This window comes from Coptis chinensis, chromosome 6, assembly GCF_015680905.1.
Source record: "Coptis chinensis isolate HL-2020 chromosome 6, ASM1568090v1, whole genome shotgun sequence".
NCBI lineage: Eukaryota > Viridiplantae > Streptophyta > Magnoliopsida > Ranunculales > Ranunculaceae > Coptis > Coptis chinensis.
Genome location: NC_141461.1, coordinates 81,527,412 through 81,542,863, shown reverse-complemented (window position 1 = coordinate 81,542,863; position 15,452 = coordinate 81,527,412).

Here is a 15,452-nt window from a genome sequence, read left to right as displayed (position 1 = left end):
ACACCCTTATCTCACTCCCCTCCTAGTCCCTTGGATCTCTTCTCTAGATCATCAAATCTAATTCACTCAAAAATCGCAAAATTTCAAAATTTTGAAATATTTCAAAAACAAAAAAACAAAAAAAGGGAAAAACGCGAAATTGGGTTCTTCTTCTCCCAAAATTCATAACCCAAAATCAACAACAATAGCTATAATTCATAACCCAAAATTTCAAAACCCACGAATTGATTTTGAGTTTGATTCACATTTTGATTTCGAGTTTGATTCAAAAACTGATAAAGTGGCTGCGCACACCAAGGAGTTAATCAGGAAACAGCTGGAAAAGGAACTGTAAGTACATAATTTCGCGATGGTTTTTAACTGGTTTGGCAAAAATTGGTTTTTTAGTTGTCCACATATTCGTTTGAAGCCATAATTCATAGCTATAATTCATATACAAAAGCAAAAGCCATAAATATTGGCAAAATCAATTTGTTTAAAAACATAAGCTTGTTTTGAGTAATTACCTTGAATATGATATGCTCAAATATTGTTTAAACATTACTTAATATTGTTTGAATATATGACATACACAAATATTGTCTATAATATTGTTTTAACTAGCATATTCGGTGAACTCTGTCAGAGTTTTAACTAGCATTTTCGGTGAACTTTGTCAGAGTTTTGAATTAGCATATTCGGTGAACTCTGTCAGAGTTTTAACTAACATTTTCGGTAAACTCTGTCAGAGTTTTGAACTAGCATATTCGGTAAATTCTGTCAGAGTTCACCAAACTCTGTCAGAGTTTTAACTAGCATTTTCGGTTTACTCTGTCAGAGTTTGGTGAACTCTATAAGAGTTTTGAACTCTGTCAGATTTTTAACTAGCATTAATTGGGATTTTCTTCTGTTTAAGTTATTTACACTGTTTATGTACATTGAGATTTTTATCTGTTTAAGTTATTTATATTTTTAATTTTTTCAATTTATAGAAATGGAGACAGAGACATCAATCAATATCGAAGAAGGCATAGTTGGTTGGGTCTTCATCTACTAAATCTCCTGTTCAATGTATGCAAACATTAGCTGCTCCTTATATAGGAATGACTTTTACAAGTGTTGACGAAGCAAAGACTTACTACAAAGAGTATGGTCAACAAGAGGGATTTGAGACTCGTGTTTGGACGATGTATAAGAAACAAAATCATGTGGATTTGGTTAGTAGTTGTTTACTGGTTTGCTCACATGAAAGGGTTTCTAACAAGAGAGATCAAGTCCGATTAAGAAGTACATTAACTATCCGGTGTGGTTACCAAGCTAGAATTCGCATTAAGAAAAGAATACATGAAGAGATATACGAGGTCAGTGTTGCTCAGAATGACCATTGTCACATCAAAGAGAATTTGCATGAAAACTAACAAACATATGCCTGAAGCAGCGAAGTGCTTGACCGAGATGTTTAGTGATAACAGTTTACTTGTTGGGAAAGTGGCATTTGTTTTCCATGGAGAGGAAGTTGGGTTTACACAGAAGGATTGTTGGAACCATCATTATGGTTTGACCAGAAAGATGCCTAAAGAAGGTGATACAACTGCCGTGCTAAAATATTTTATGCAAAAGAGTGTCGAGGATCCCTGGTTCTACTATGCTATTAATTTAGATGAAAATGGGACTACGGTGAACTTTTTCTGGGTTGATGGGAGGTCTCGATGCCAGTATGACTATTTCGGGGATGTTGTGTCTTTTGATACCACATATCGTACCAATGCATATTCCATGCCTTTTGCCCCTTTTACTGGAGTCAACCATCATTATCAGTCGATTCAATTTGGTTGCGCATTGTTGCTTGATGAGACAGAAGATACATTCTTATGGCTCTTTAAGGCCTGGCTTGCAGCCATGGGTGGTCGTGCGCCAACTATAATCATCACTGACTAGAATAGAGCGATGACTGCAGCCATTGCCAAAGTGTTCCCTAATACTCATCATCTTTACTGTCTTTGGCATATTATGCATAAATTCCAAGAGAAGATGTCCTTTACCAAATTTGAGACATTGGTAACTGAGTTGAAGAACACTATTTCTTTTTTGTATAGGATTGCTGATTTTGAGAGAAGATGGTGTACAATCATTGAGAAGTATGAGTTGTCTGAAAATCCTTGGTTGACAGAGATATATTCAATGTGGGAGAAATGGATTCCTTGTTATCTTAGTGACACTTTTTTTGCTGGTATGCACACGACTGGTCGAAGTGAATCGATGAATGCTCATTATGACCAGTTTGTCAATTCGACGACTACGCTTATGCAGTTTGTACATGGTAATGAGAAGTCTTTGGCTTTGCTTGCTAGGAAAGAAAGAGATTCTGATTACCACACCGAGCATAGTTCACGGATTGTGCTTAACGATGCTTTCCTCCTTATGCATGCCGCGAAGGTCTATACGATCTCAATATTCAATAAATTTAAGGAGCAACTAGAAAAGGCAAAGATGGAGTACAAAATTAATGGGCAACAGATGGACACCAATGGAACCGGAAGCTACATGCTGAAGTTCAAAGACCCACAGAAGAAGTCCGTTTGGAAAGTGAATTTTGATAGCGGAACCTTATAGGCAGACTGTGAATGCAAGTATTTTCAGTTTATGGGGATACTTTGTGGTCACATCTTGAAGGTTTTTATTCGTTACGACATTGATGAGATTCCAAGCTATTTTAGATTGACACGGTGGATGCAAAAGGCTAACACTTATAGAATGGAGTTTGATACTGGATTTGTGGTCGGGAATGTCTCAAATAAACCTTTGAGAGTGGCTCATTGTATCAAGGTTGCTTCTGAAGTGGCTTACGATGCGTCGCATACTTTTGAGGGTTATTCATATTTTATTGAAAAGATTGGTGAAATGGTTTTTGGAATTTCAAAGTTTAATGAAACTTCCTACGAAGGAGACGTAGATGATGAAGAGTCTCCAGTTGCAGAGCTTTCGATACCTTCGGTTAATACATCACAGGTTTTTTTTATTTGAATGTTTAATTTGATATAAATTTAATGTTTAATTCGGTGTTTAATTTGATATAAATATTTATTTTAATTTGCGGTTTATTTTGACTTTTAAATCTTTATTTCAGCTATTGATTTTGAATCCCAACATTTCTCAAACAAAAGGGAGGGGGAAGAAGAAAGCGGATAGATGGAAATCCCCCAGAGAGATAGCCCTAAACAATTCAGGAAGAAAGTGTCACAGATGTTGACAGATTGCTAGCCATGACTCGTGAAATTGTTCAAGAAAAATAATACGTAATATGTGAAATGTAAATATAGCTTTATTCAAAACTCTTTGATTCATTTGTTCACTAGTTCTAATGATATTTTATCTACGCATCGAATATTTGATTCTATATTGGTCCCAGATGTTGTGTCATGGACTTCATTGATGTCTGGACTTGTTAAGAGTGGTTTAGATATGGCAGCCTTGGTAACTTTCATGTCTATGGATGTTAGGCCTAGTTCGGTAACACTTGTTACAGTTTTATCAGCTTGTTCTAACTTAAGAGCTCTTAAATTTGGAAAAGTTGTACATGGTTACAATTTAAGAAACTTAAGTGGAGAAAATAACATATTTGTGAACAATGCAATATTGAGTTTGTATCCTAGCTATAACTATAAAGATGTCCCATGTTAAAGGTGTTCATGCTGGGTCAAGTGTTGTTCTGTGTCCCTTGATTTCCCCTCTGTGATTGTTGAATACTTTTGTTTAGTGCTGTCTTGATTAACTTATGTCAGACATGGTATATTGATACCAGTCTTTTATTGGACTTGTAGGGGTTGGAGAGTATACATGCAAAATGAGCATGGGACATCAACTGAGGCCCTTAGTTATATGATCGATGTGTAATTTTCTTCCAGAGAATTCATGTATCATAAATTTCTATCGGATCACTCTTCTAAGTTATTTTGGTTTGCTTTAGGGTCTGGTAATAGAGAGGATAAGATCGAGCTTCTGCTTTCACAAAAGGAAATAATCAAATTACCTACATTGGTGATGGAAAGGGAGACTATTGTTCATGTTTGAAGCTGAAAGAAGACGACCATATTATGCCAAGAAAGGATTACCCATTAGGGGATCTGATACGCACTAATTCATCACTTATCAAGGCAGGTGTTCATGAATGGAGTGATGGAGAGGAGCTAGAAAGGATACTTCCTCACCTCATTGATACAATTAAATCTGAAGACCACAACACTAATATTGGGAATTTTTCTCCACTGACTTCAGTTGATTTCAATTCTCATGTTGTTGCATTATCTGCACAGGAACCGTTTCATGCAGTCATAGAAGTTCCTCATTAGTATTCAATGACTCGGTATTGTCGATTCAGTTTAACTGAGTGCACTCAAATATGTTTTTTATTTTGCTGATGTCTCTGCTGTGAGGAAGTTGCTAGGGTACTGTATTTTATTTTGCTTGATATATATGGCGATGTGGTCTATAATGGTTATTTTTGAAGTTAGCTCATGACATCTGACACATGGATTCATACTATGATAATCAAGTATTTAAATAGTTGTATAGGCTTTGCTTTGCTTTGCGTCTTGCCTTTGCTTTGCGTTTGCGTTTGCTTTGCGTTTGCCTTTGCTATGACACATGAAAGAGCCTTTGCTTTGAGTTTTGCCTATCAGAGTTTTGAAATTGTGAAACAGCAATACAGAGAAATGTACTCCCATAGTTTTTTTTTTTTTTTTTTTTTTTTTTTTATGGCTATGAACCTTTGAATTCCCCTACCCACCTGGATTTCATATCTTAGACTCTATCTAAAGGTGAGGCAATAGAATATTTTCATTTTTTTGAAAAAAGGATAGAGTAAACAACTCATGTCATTTGCTTTTTGGCATGCGAAAATGCCTTTAGCTGGCAAACTAGGAAGAAGGTGACTAAAGGACAAAGCACTTAGGGCAAATGTTCAATGGAGATACCCAACCCATTCAAGCATATCAGCAGATGAATAATGTGATTCACAAATGACCTACGGTTATTCCTGAAGAACCGGTTATGGATTTTGTCTTCACTATGGCTGGCAGAGTAAGCTTATTGGAATTTAGATAAAGTGAGGTTGTAATGTGAACACCTCTGTTCATCAAGTGGCCACACTTCAGTGAAAAGATTATATGTCAATCAAGTATTGTTTTCTTATAGCTAGGTGCCTAGTTGGCGACATTCAAGTATTGTTTTCTTAAGAGCATCTTAGTTGTTTGATTAACATGTATCTGCATGGTTTTGTTTTGACGGAGCTCCAACCATATGAATGATATGTGTGTGTGTGTGTGTGTGTGTGTGTGTGTGTGTGTGTGTGTGTGTGTGTGTTGTCAGTCTTACTTTGAGCTATTTTTCTACTAGGAAGATCAATGGATCTCTACTTTTTTGCTTCTTGCTATATGATGTTGCCAAAATTTGACAAGTTGCCCATCTTCTCAAGATCTACAGCCATTCTTTTGTCTACTCCACTCTTGTTTTTAATGACTTCAATATGTCTGCTACACTTGAATTCTTGGAACTCTGTAGAAGTAATGGATAGGATTTAATGGGCAATAAGCTGTTGAACCAGTGATGCCATCCTCTCTACTGAAGCAAAAATTCTTTGCGGCAGCCATTGAATCAAACCAATTACTAAACTGGATTTAACTGAGTGCAGAAACCTGTGAAAGAAGCTCTAACGAAGCTCTGAAAAGCTACGTCTATTCAAAAGTGCGACGAAACGCAACAAACACATACAAGTAAAAATAAACATAAATAATCATAGAACATAACACAAATGAAATACCAAATAAAATAGAGATTATACTAACTTTTACTCAAAATAATACTTCTTCCAAGATTTACACATACTAAATTCAAACTACTAACCAAATACACCTGAATTTCCCGAAGATATAGTTCCAAAGCCCCGAGTCTAACTGATGGTTACCTCCATAGCAACATCATTCAAAGCAGAAGCTACATCCAAAGCAACTGAAGTCAAGCACTCCTCCACAATTTCCACCAAAAACCTCAACTTAGGATAACTCATCATCGACAACGCCACACGACATAGTGAAAATCTCCTCCCTTTCACACCCAATACACCATAATCATTACATAGTTTCATTCCATCTACCATCAAGTAATAACACATCTGACACCTTCAAATCCAATGTCCAGTCTAAGACAATAACACCTTAACCAGCCACTTGATAATATACAAAACCGCTAAGAGAAGACAGACCAACAACAACTTAAATATTAACATTCCGATTGAGTGAATTTCCAAATCAGTCGTTATCCTCCTTGTGCAAATAGAAGCTCAACTCTCATTTGGGGAAAATGTTGGAGCTAGAACAAAAGAATTTTTATATTTCAATTCATCAGTTATATTCAATGACAACAAGCTTCCATAATTATTTTCTTCATCCGCCCACTTAAAATACCTACATTTCTTATCGTCAGGCAAATGTTTGTCATTTTTTCGCAAACACAGAAAGGTCATCCAGGATTCATTTTGGTTCTTGAGACTCTATTAAATACTGAACTTCCACATATAGGGCACCTCATTTATAGATCGAATTTCACTGTATAAGGAAAAAAAAAATATCAAAATATGCAAATGTAAAATCACCTGAATATGTAATAACTATGGAACCCTAAAACAATAACATTAAAAAACAAATGAACAAACAGAAGTTAAACAGAAGAAAATCCCAATTAATTCTGACAGAGTTCACCGAAAATGCTAGTTCAAAACTCTGACAGAGTTCACCGAAAATGCAAGTTAAAACTCTGACAGAGTTCACCAAAAATGCTAGTTAAAACTCTGACAGAGTTCAAAACTCTGACAAAATTCATCGAATATGCTAGTTCAAAACTTTGACAGAGTTCACCGAAAATACTAGTTAAAACTCTGACAGAGTTCACCGAATATGCTAGTCAAAACAATATTATAGACAATATTTGTGTATGTCATATATTCAAACAATATTAAGTAATGTTTAAACAATATTTGAGCATATTATATTCAAGGTAATTACTCCAAACAAGCTTATGTTTTTAAACAAATTGATTTTGCCAATATTTATGGCTTCTGCTTTTGTATATGAATTATAGCTATGAATTATGGCATCAAACGAATATGTGGACAACTGAAAAACCAATTTTTGCCAAACCAGTTAAAAACCATCGCAAATTATATACTTACAGTTCCTTTTCCAGCTGTTTCCTGATGAACTCCTTGGTGTGCACAGCCACTTTATCAGTTTTTGAATCAAACTCGAAATCAAAATGTGAATCAAACTCAAAATCAATTCGTGGGTTTCGAAATTTTGGGTTATGAATTTTGGGAGAAGAAGAACCCAATTTCACGTTTTTCCCTTTTTTCGTTTTTTTGTTTTTGAAATACTTCAAAATTTTGAAATTTCACGATTTTTGAGTGAATTAGATCTGATGATCTAGAGAAGAGATCCAAGGGACCAGGAGGGGAGTGAGATAAGGGTGGCATAAATATGTTGTAAGCTATAATAATCATGCAAGGCTAAGATAGCCAGCCCAATATATATACATATATATATATATATAGTATATATATATATATATATATATATATATATATATATATATATCGCGACCTCTGAAATGACATACGGAATTGACATACTCAATCCTACCTACCTACACAATGAACTAAAAGCTGATTTTATGGGGATGTGATGTGACCCACATGGAGATCATCTCCACTAAAAATCAGCTCCTTTGAACATGTCTAACCCTACCAAAAGTTGAGTTCAAATTAGAAATTTATTTGACGATCCAAAATTTTAATACTCTTTTGACAAGACTACACACATTTGATTGATCTCTACAAATTTTTGTGGATATGATAAGACTACACATTTAATACAAGACTACACATTTGACAAGACTACACACATTTTTGTGGATATGATATACTAACCATAAATATCATCTCTACAAAAATTCAACTTGTTTGACAATTTTTAACATTGGCAAAAGATGATTGCAAAAACTCGACATTTCTGGACCGTTAGATATTTTTTCAAAAGTGGACAACAATTTTTATCTAAGTTAGAGGATATCAAATGAGTTGAATTTTTGTAGAGATGTTCTTTATGGTTAGTAGATCATATCCACAAAACATTAGGTTTTAAAAAAAATTGTAGGTGAAGTTATAGGTTGTTTTAGATTTGGTACTTAGTTTGGTACTTATTTTAAGGTCATTTTAGGAGCCGGGCTGTATATATATAGGGAGGGATACACCCACTCCACCCACTCCCAACCCCCTACAAATCTTGCCCACACACTCCTCCCCCATTTGACAGTTCCAATTAAACACAACTAATAGAAGGGAGGGAAAATGGTCATTACACCAAAACCAAATTAGAATGCAAAATTGAACCCAATTCGAACCCATTTCTCTTCTCCAGCAAACCGAATTAACTCTTTCCAAACCAATTTCTGCTTCAGCAAACCATTTTCTTGCTTCAGCAAACCAATTTTCTTGTCCAAACCATTTTCTTACTTCAGCAAACCAATTTTCTTGTCCGATCAAAATAGGAGTAGAATAACTTAAAAGTTAACTTATTTTGTTCTAAGACCAATTGTGATGAGACCAACTTTCTTGTAAGCAGTTTCGTAGGAATACTTCCCCATTCGAGACCAATGTCTGAAGGAATGTGAAACTTCTCCCTAATAAGTTCCAACGTGGAGAGATCTCCAAAATTTATGAGAGACCAGTTGGGATTCATGATGAATGAAGGAGAACGTTTTGATTTTTTGTTTAATTCTTAAAGGAGAATAAGAAGACCTATTCGAAAGAAATTGGCGGAAGAGATAATGAGAATTCTCTCACCATATTCTTTATATTCAAAAAAAATAAATGGTTGGGATCATCTCAAATTAACAACGCGCCCGTTGGTGATGGAACTACCATCATTATCTTTTTTTGGGAAGCGACATATATAATTAAGCTATCTTTTCAGAGTCTTGATTAGGGAAGCAGATAATTAAGCAGTTGAGCAACTGCACATGAAAAAATATTCTCGCACCAAAAGCAGCGACACTTCAAGAGATCACGTGCTAGTGACACGAGAGGGGGCATCTGTAGGGGGGATTTCTTTTGAACAAAGATTATTATTTGAAGCGATCCAAAAACCCACACCAAAATGGAAATAAAACTTTCTCTCCCAACTTTGAGAACCGTTCGAGCCATCTTGTCCGGATGACACGTGGTTAGGAAATAGCCTGAAACTAACCCTCGGTATGAGACAAGAACTATCGGATCAATTCTAAAGACAAGTAAACTCATGCTTGTCACGTGACTTTAGTAGCACAAGTCCGTCACCCTTAATGACTTGGAGAACACTCATGTTCAACGGCGGTTCGTTACGTGACGAACCGCCTCTAAACAGGAGTGTTCTCCAAGTCATTAAGAATTAATATAGACAGTTCCTAAACATAAGGAAACACAAGAGGCCGGGTGGTTCTCGATGATAAGGAAAGAATCTTAAGAGAATATCTTGGGAGTTACCTCTTAGGGATAACCTTCCATTAAAAGAAGGGTAATCATAACTAAGGAGGAAACTTACCTAAACAATTGTTATCAAAGAAGGGGGGTAAACAAAGGATGAAGCATTCTATGGTATTGTTATCGTACCATGATCAACTACAGTACATGGCATATAGGTTGTTGTAAAGATAATGATATTCTTACAAACTATACTCATAAAACGAATGAATGGGTTAACCATGTATATCAATATAAACTTTAGCTATCACTATTAGCACATTTTGTTATGCTTACAATAAAGTTCCTACTCCTACATCTCAAGTTACCAATACAACCCACTTCCCTAAACTCATGTTCAGAACAATTATAGAAGAGTACATGTACACACAATAAAGCATCTATAACTTATTCATTCATTATTAAAGGAATGCTCCAAAACTAATGAATGACATTTAAAATGCAATGCATTCATATCACTTTTAGAAATATATATAATCAAGGTTATTTTTTATTTTTTGGGGTTAAGTATACCCCAACTTGTATTAATGAACACTATAATAAATACATCTAGTTGCATCTTCTTCATTCCATTATGCTTTGCAAGCATTCATTCAGTGGAGAAGTGTAAGATGTTACTACATCATCTATACTAGATAGTTTAGCTAACAGGTCTACGGCCTTGTTAGTTTCTCTAAAAGCATGGCGGATGCTACAAGAAACAAAAGAGCATATCTTTCTTCTAATGGATTAAGAAATGTTTAGACAATACCAAGAGGGAGGTGTATAACCCTTAGTAATATGAACTGCTAGCATTGAGTCAGATGAAACCTCTACTTTGACACTCCCGATTTTTAAGCATGCCTCAAGACCTTCATCAATTCAATGGCTCTCAACTCTTGGAAGAGTACAGAGTTGTGGTGGTTGCTTCCAGTGTAGGCTAAGAGAACTACTCTTTTGTGATCCCTAATAATGCCTCCAAATCCCGCACTCAAAGAAGTGGTAGAGTAGAGCATTCTTGCAGTCTTAAGCTCATTGTACAACCTAGTGTCAATAGGACTCAAATTCAATTGTAGTTCAAACACTCTATCTCTAGCAGCTTTGACTTTGAGCTTGAGATTAGAACAATTCCTTCTAGCTCAATGCCTTAAAACTATTTTAAGTTTTTTAAGTTTGTACTAGAGAACAAATGAAGGCACTCCAGTGATAGATGTGCTCCAACAATCAGTAAGAGTATCTTTGAAATCTTCATGCCATGTAAAGTCTAGAAGTTACAAAACTGAAAGGGAAGGTGGCACATAACTGTACCAAACCAAGTGAGAACCACTGGAGAGTGGTTAGACCTTGGGGTAGAAACGTAGCAGTTGTAGCATAATAACAAGTGTTCAATGCATGCAACATTATTCAAACACCTATCAATCTCTGAATGAATTAACTTCCCATAATTGGTCAAAGAGGCCACAACAGTTCAGACAATTAGCAAAAGGACTAGTTTTCCTAGGGTGTACATCACTACCAACTATATCCTTTCATCGGAAAATAATACATTGTTAAAGTCTCCGATCACACACCACAGACCACAAATCCCATCTTGCATCCTACAAAGGTCTCCCCAACAGACAAACCAATCCACTGAAGAATTACTAGCATAAACTAAAGTGAGATAAAAACTGATTTTGTAGGTAAAAGAGTAATCTTGGCATAGATCCTCTGCCTAGCTAGATTCACTGATGTTATATATATACTTTAACAAAACAATGATCCCATGCAAGCCAAATCCTTCCACTGTCATCACTACCATAGTTGTCCACCATAAACCAATTAAGGCAAGCCACTAGAAAGATACCATTAACATTCATTTTCTTCACCTTGGTCTCCAAAATGCCTAGAACGCTCAAATTATTCTCATCTATACCTTAGCTATATTTTTGTCATTCTTACCTCTAATGTTCCAACTACAAGAACTAATATTTTTTTGGGGTTATGATTGTTGTTCTTGTTCCCAAGACCCTTAGGTCTCCCATGTACTTGTCTTGGTATTATTAGTTGCGCCTCTTGATATATTCTGCTTAGAGTTTACCAGCGCCCATTAAGGTAGCCTGTCTAGCAGCTCTACTAAACCCCGAACACCCCCCAAACACCATGATGGTTGTTAGGGATATATATATATATATATATATATATATATATATATATATATATATATATATATATATATATATCCTCTTTCTTTTTCTTCAGATATGTCATATATATCCTGAAATACAATCTCTTAGTAACAGGTAATTTCCTCTCCATGTTATACCCTCGTGTAGTATACCTTGGAATTCAACAGAATCAGTTTGAAGGGCCACCTATTTAGTCACAAGAGACACCATTTCTATAGACTGACCATTACCTGGTTCATTACTTATGTTACTAACAGGTCCCAAAGGACTAGAGTTGAAGAAGAATGCACACCCACTTTGTTTTAGGTTCTTACCCCTTCCAAGTATTAAGAGTGGGATTGGAAGCCAGTGAAGCAAGAGGAGAGGGAAGATACTTATGATTAGCTTTAACTGCAAGAGCACTTTGAGCGGGAAAACCCGATAGAACATAGAACATGAGTGACTCGTTGTTGAGTTAAGATACTAGCACTAATTGGAGCTGGATTAGCCACTAAAGGCATTTCTAGTGTTGAGCGACCCATGCTTTGAAATTGGTTTACACAAGAAATTGCTTTAGGTCAGAATGAGTACGTGTTACCAATAGTTATGGGTCCTCTATTACTACCCTCTTACAATTGTGCAATTGTTTGTGCTATTCCCAAATCTACAGCAGTCGGAACAAGAGGATGGCTTCCAAGGATACACAAGCACAATTTGCACCCTCCTATTTCCACATTTGGCATTAATAGAGCTAGGGAAATCAAAAGACAGTGGTATAACATGTTAGCAAAAGACAATTTTTGCTTATTTGAAGTGGCTTCATCCATACAGTGAGGTTATCCCACAAGGCTTGTTGATAAGCACTCAAAACTGTAATATAAAACCCCGTAGAGACATAACATTTTGGTTAATTATGTGTTTAATAATTATGAAATAATTATATTTTCGTGCTTTTATAAGTTTTCACAGTCAACGTAAATATAATGATAAAACCAATATTTAAGCACGAAATAGTGTTTATACATGAAGTATTTCAATTTAGCTCATGTGAAGTTCAACAAAGCCTGACTAAAGCTCGGGGACTCAAACAAGAAATTTCCAGGTCAGAACAGGATTAACGTGCAGAAAAGCATCAAACTTTTAACGCTCATAACTTCTGAACCTGGACTCTAATTTTGGCAAGTGAACCATCAGAATGATCAGTGCAATGAGCTCTACACAAAGAAGGGACTTTATAAAAGTCAACTTTCAGACCCACCACTAGTCAAAGCATGTGGGCCCACTATGTGGGCCCATAAGATTTGGTTCTCCATTATTGATCAAGTCAAACTCTCATAATGTGTGCCCAAGTCAAGCTCTCAAGTTAAACTTCATTATTGATTATGGAATACTTTTGTGCACACTTTAATTTCATTATTTGTCTTGATTAGGAAATGGATATGGTAGAATTAAATGGGGTGGTTGATTCACGTGGGAAGAGAGGAAAGCAATCCTTTGATATGCTTAAGGAGTTGGGAGTCTTCAAGGAGAGCTTGGAACTTTACTCCATATATAGATTTGAGTTTTTTTTTCACTTTGTTTTTTTTTTGTTCTAGTTTCCTATTTTTCTTGTAATCAAAATCTTTACAATAGCTTTCACTATCTATTCTAATCAAGTCTTTTCTTCTTGTAAAAATTTTAGGACTCCTCTTATTATCTTCTTCTACTTCTTCTAAATTTCTATTAGGTTTCAAATTTAGGATCATGAGATACAACCCTCCCTGGTGGAGGGTTAATAACACTCATGTGAAAAACATGTTCCATTTTAGGAGGCCTGAATCATTGCTTAGATGAATAAATTTTATTTTACATCTTGTCACAAAATGGCAATGATCGACCAAGTTTGGAGTATGGAACTCTAGCTAGGATTTCTTGGATTCATGTTCTGCTCAAAACTACCAAAATCTCAATTCTTATTAATGGAGGGTCTTGCGGATTCATATCTGCCGAGAGGTCTCTTAAGCAGGGGGATCCCTTATCCCCCCTTCTTTTTGCTATTGCAGAGGATTCTTTCGAGTAGGGGCATCAATCATCTGAGGGAGTTAAGATTTATCAAGCCAGTCTGTATTGCCAAAAACTTCACTAGTCCCCCGCATCTTCTTTTTGCAAATGATATCTTTGTTTTCATGAGTGGAGAGCTTTAAGGAATAGAGTGTATGGTGGATCTATTAGAAGCATACCAGTTAGCAACCAGACAAACTATAAATAAGTAGAAAAGTAAACTCTTCTTCAGTGAAATGGGGAATCGGAAAAAAAAACATGATCACCAAAGCTTTGAATATACAAGAGGGGGAATTACTAGAGAAATACTTGGGCATACCTTTGGTTCAAGGGAAAGTCAAGTCTGTGGTAATAGCTGGTCTTGTGGACAAAATTAAAAAGAGAATTAGCATTTGGAAAGGTAAATTACTATCTTTCCAAGGGAAGGCCACGTTGATCAAGTCAGCCCTTACAAGCATCCCCGTATATAATATGAGCTTCTATAAATGGCCATCTAGTACCATTAAACAAGTTGAATCAATTCTGAGAAACTTTCTTTGAATTGGACAGGGAACCCCTCTATCAGTAGAGCATGCATTGTTGCTTGGGATAAGGTGTGTAAACCGCATGAAGAAGGGGGATGATAATACTAAAAACACGTTTTTTATCTCTATCTTAGCTAATTTAACTAGGAAGAAGTAAAATATGCTTGTAGGCTTTTGTTATCAAAGTTCTACTCTCGATTATCATGCAATAACTTGAGTAAGAATTCGTTCCACTTTTAGTTGTTTAGAACGTAACCATTTCACTAATTTAAACAATTCAACAATATGAAGAGAGTAATAATTCTAATAGAACTAATATGGTGAGAAATTACTATTAAAGATATTCTAAATTAAACTTTGGCAATTTAATACTAAGATGTGAATATAAATAAGGAATTAAGGAGATTTGATATCCATCTTGATTAATCCCTAATATGCTGGTATAGATTTTTATTGCAACTCTAATCTTTATATTTTCACACAAGGTTCAACATAAAGGTTAGGTCTTTTTATTCCTAATTATTCATGGCATCTCTAACCAACTAATAATTAGCATGAGAGGAAGTTTAAACTCATTCTCATGGTGAATGAACTACCCTCTAGAATTGAAACTCTTAAAAACAATGATTCTATAGTAACACATTAAGTCTTCAACAAAGCTTTAATCAAACCCCTCTAATGGAAGTTTAGCTATGAATCATGAGACTATCATGGAATAAATAATAGAAAGAAGATATAATAGGAAGAGAAACAATTGAATTAACTAATAATCTTGAAGGTATTTTAATGGTGGCTAGGTTCACAAAACATAAACTTAGGTTTAGACTAAATTAAATAACTAATGAGAGAGAGAGAGAGAGAGAGAGAGAGAGAGATAATTAAAATTAAACTAATGAGGGTTAGAGTTAAAGTTTTACCTTAGTCCTCTTTATATAGGAGAGGGCTAGGTTTACAATTTCATGTATGGGATTTGGAGCTATGTTTTGGGCCACTAAATCAAGCCCAAAACCTAATTACTTAAGTATAAAAAGGGATTCTCTTCTGGAAATTACTGCAATAGTCTTTTCGTCCACTTTTACTCCTTTGATTGAATCAAAGCCTGAACCATTAAAAAGCTATTTTTGGGACGGTCATTTTAACATATAGTAGGCCAAATTCCGAGGTTTGAGTCCAAAGATACGGCCTGCGGAAGTTCTGTTGATCATGACTTTTATA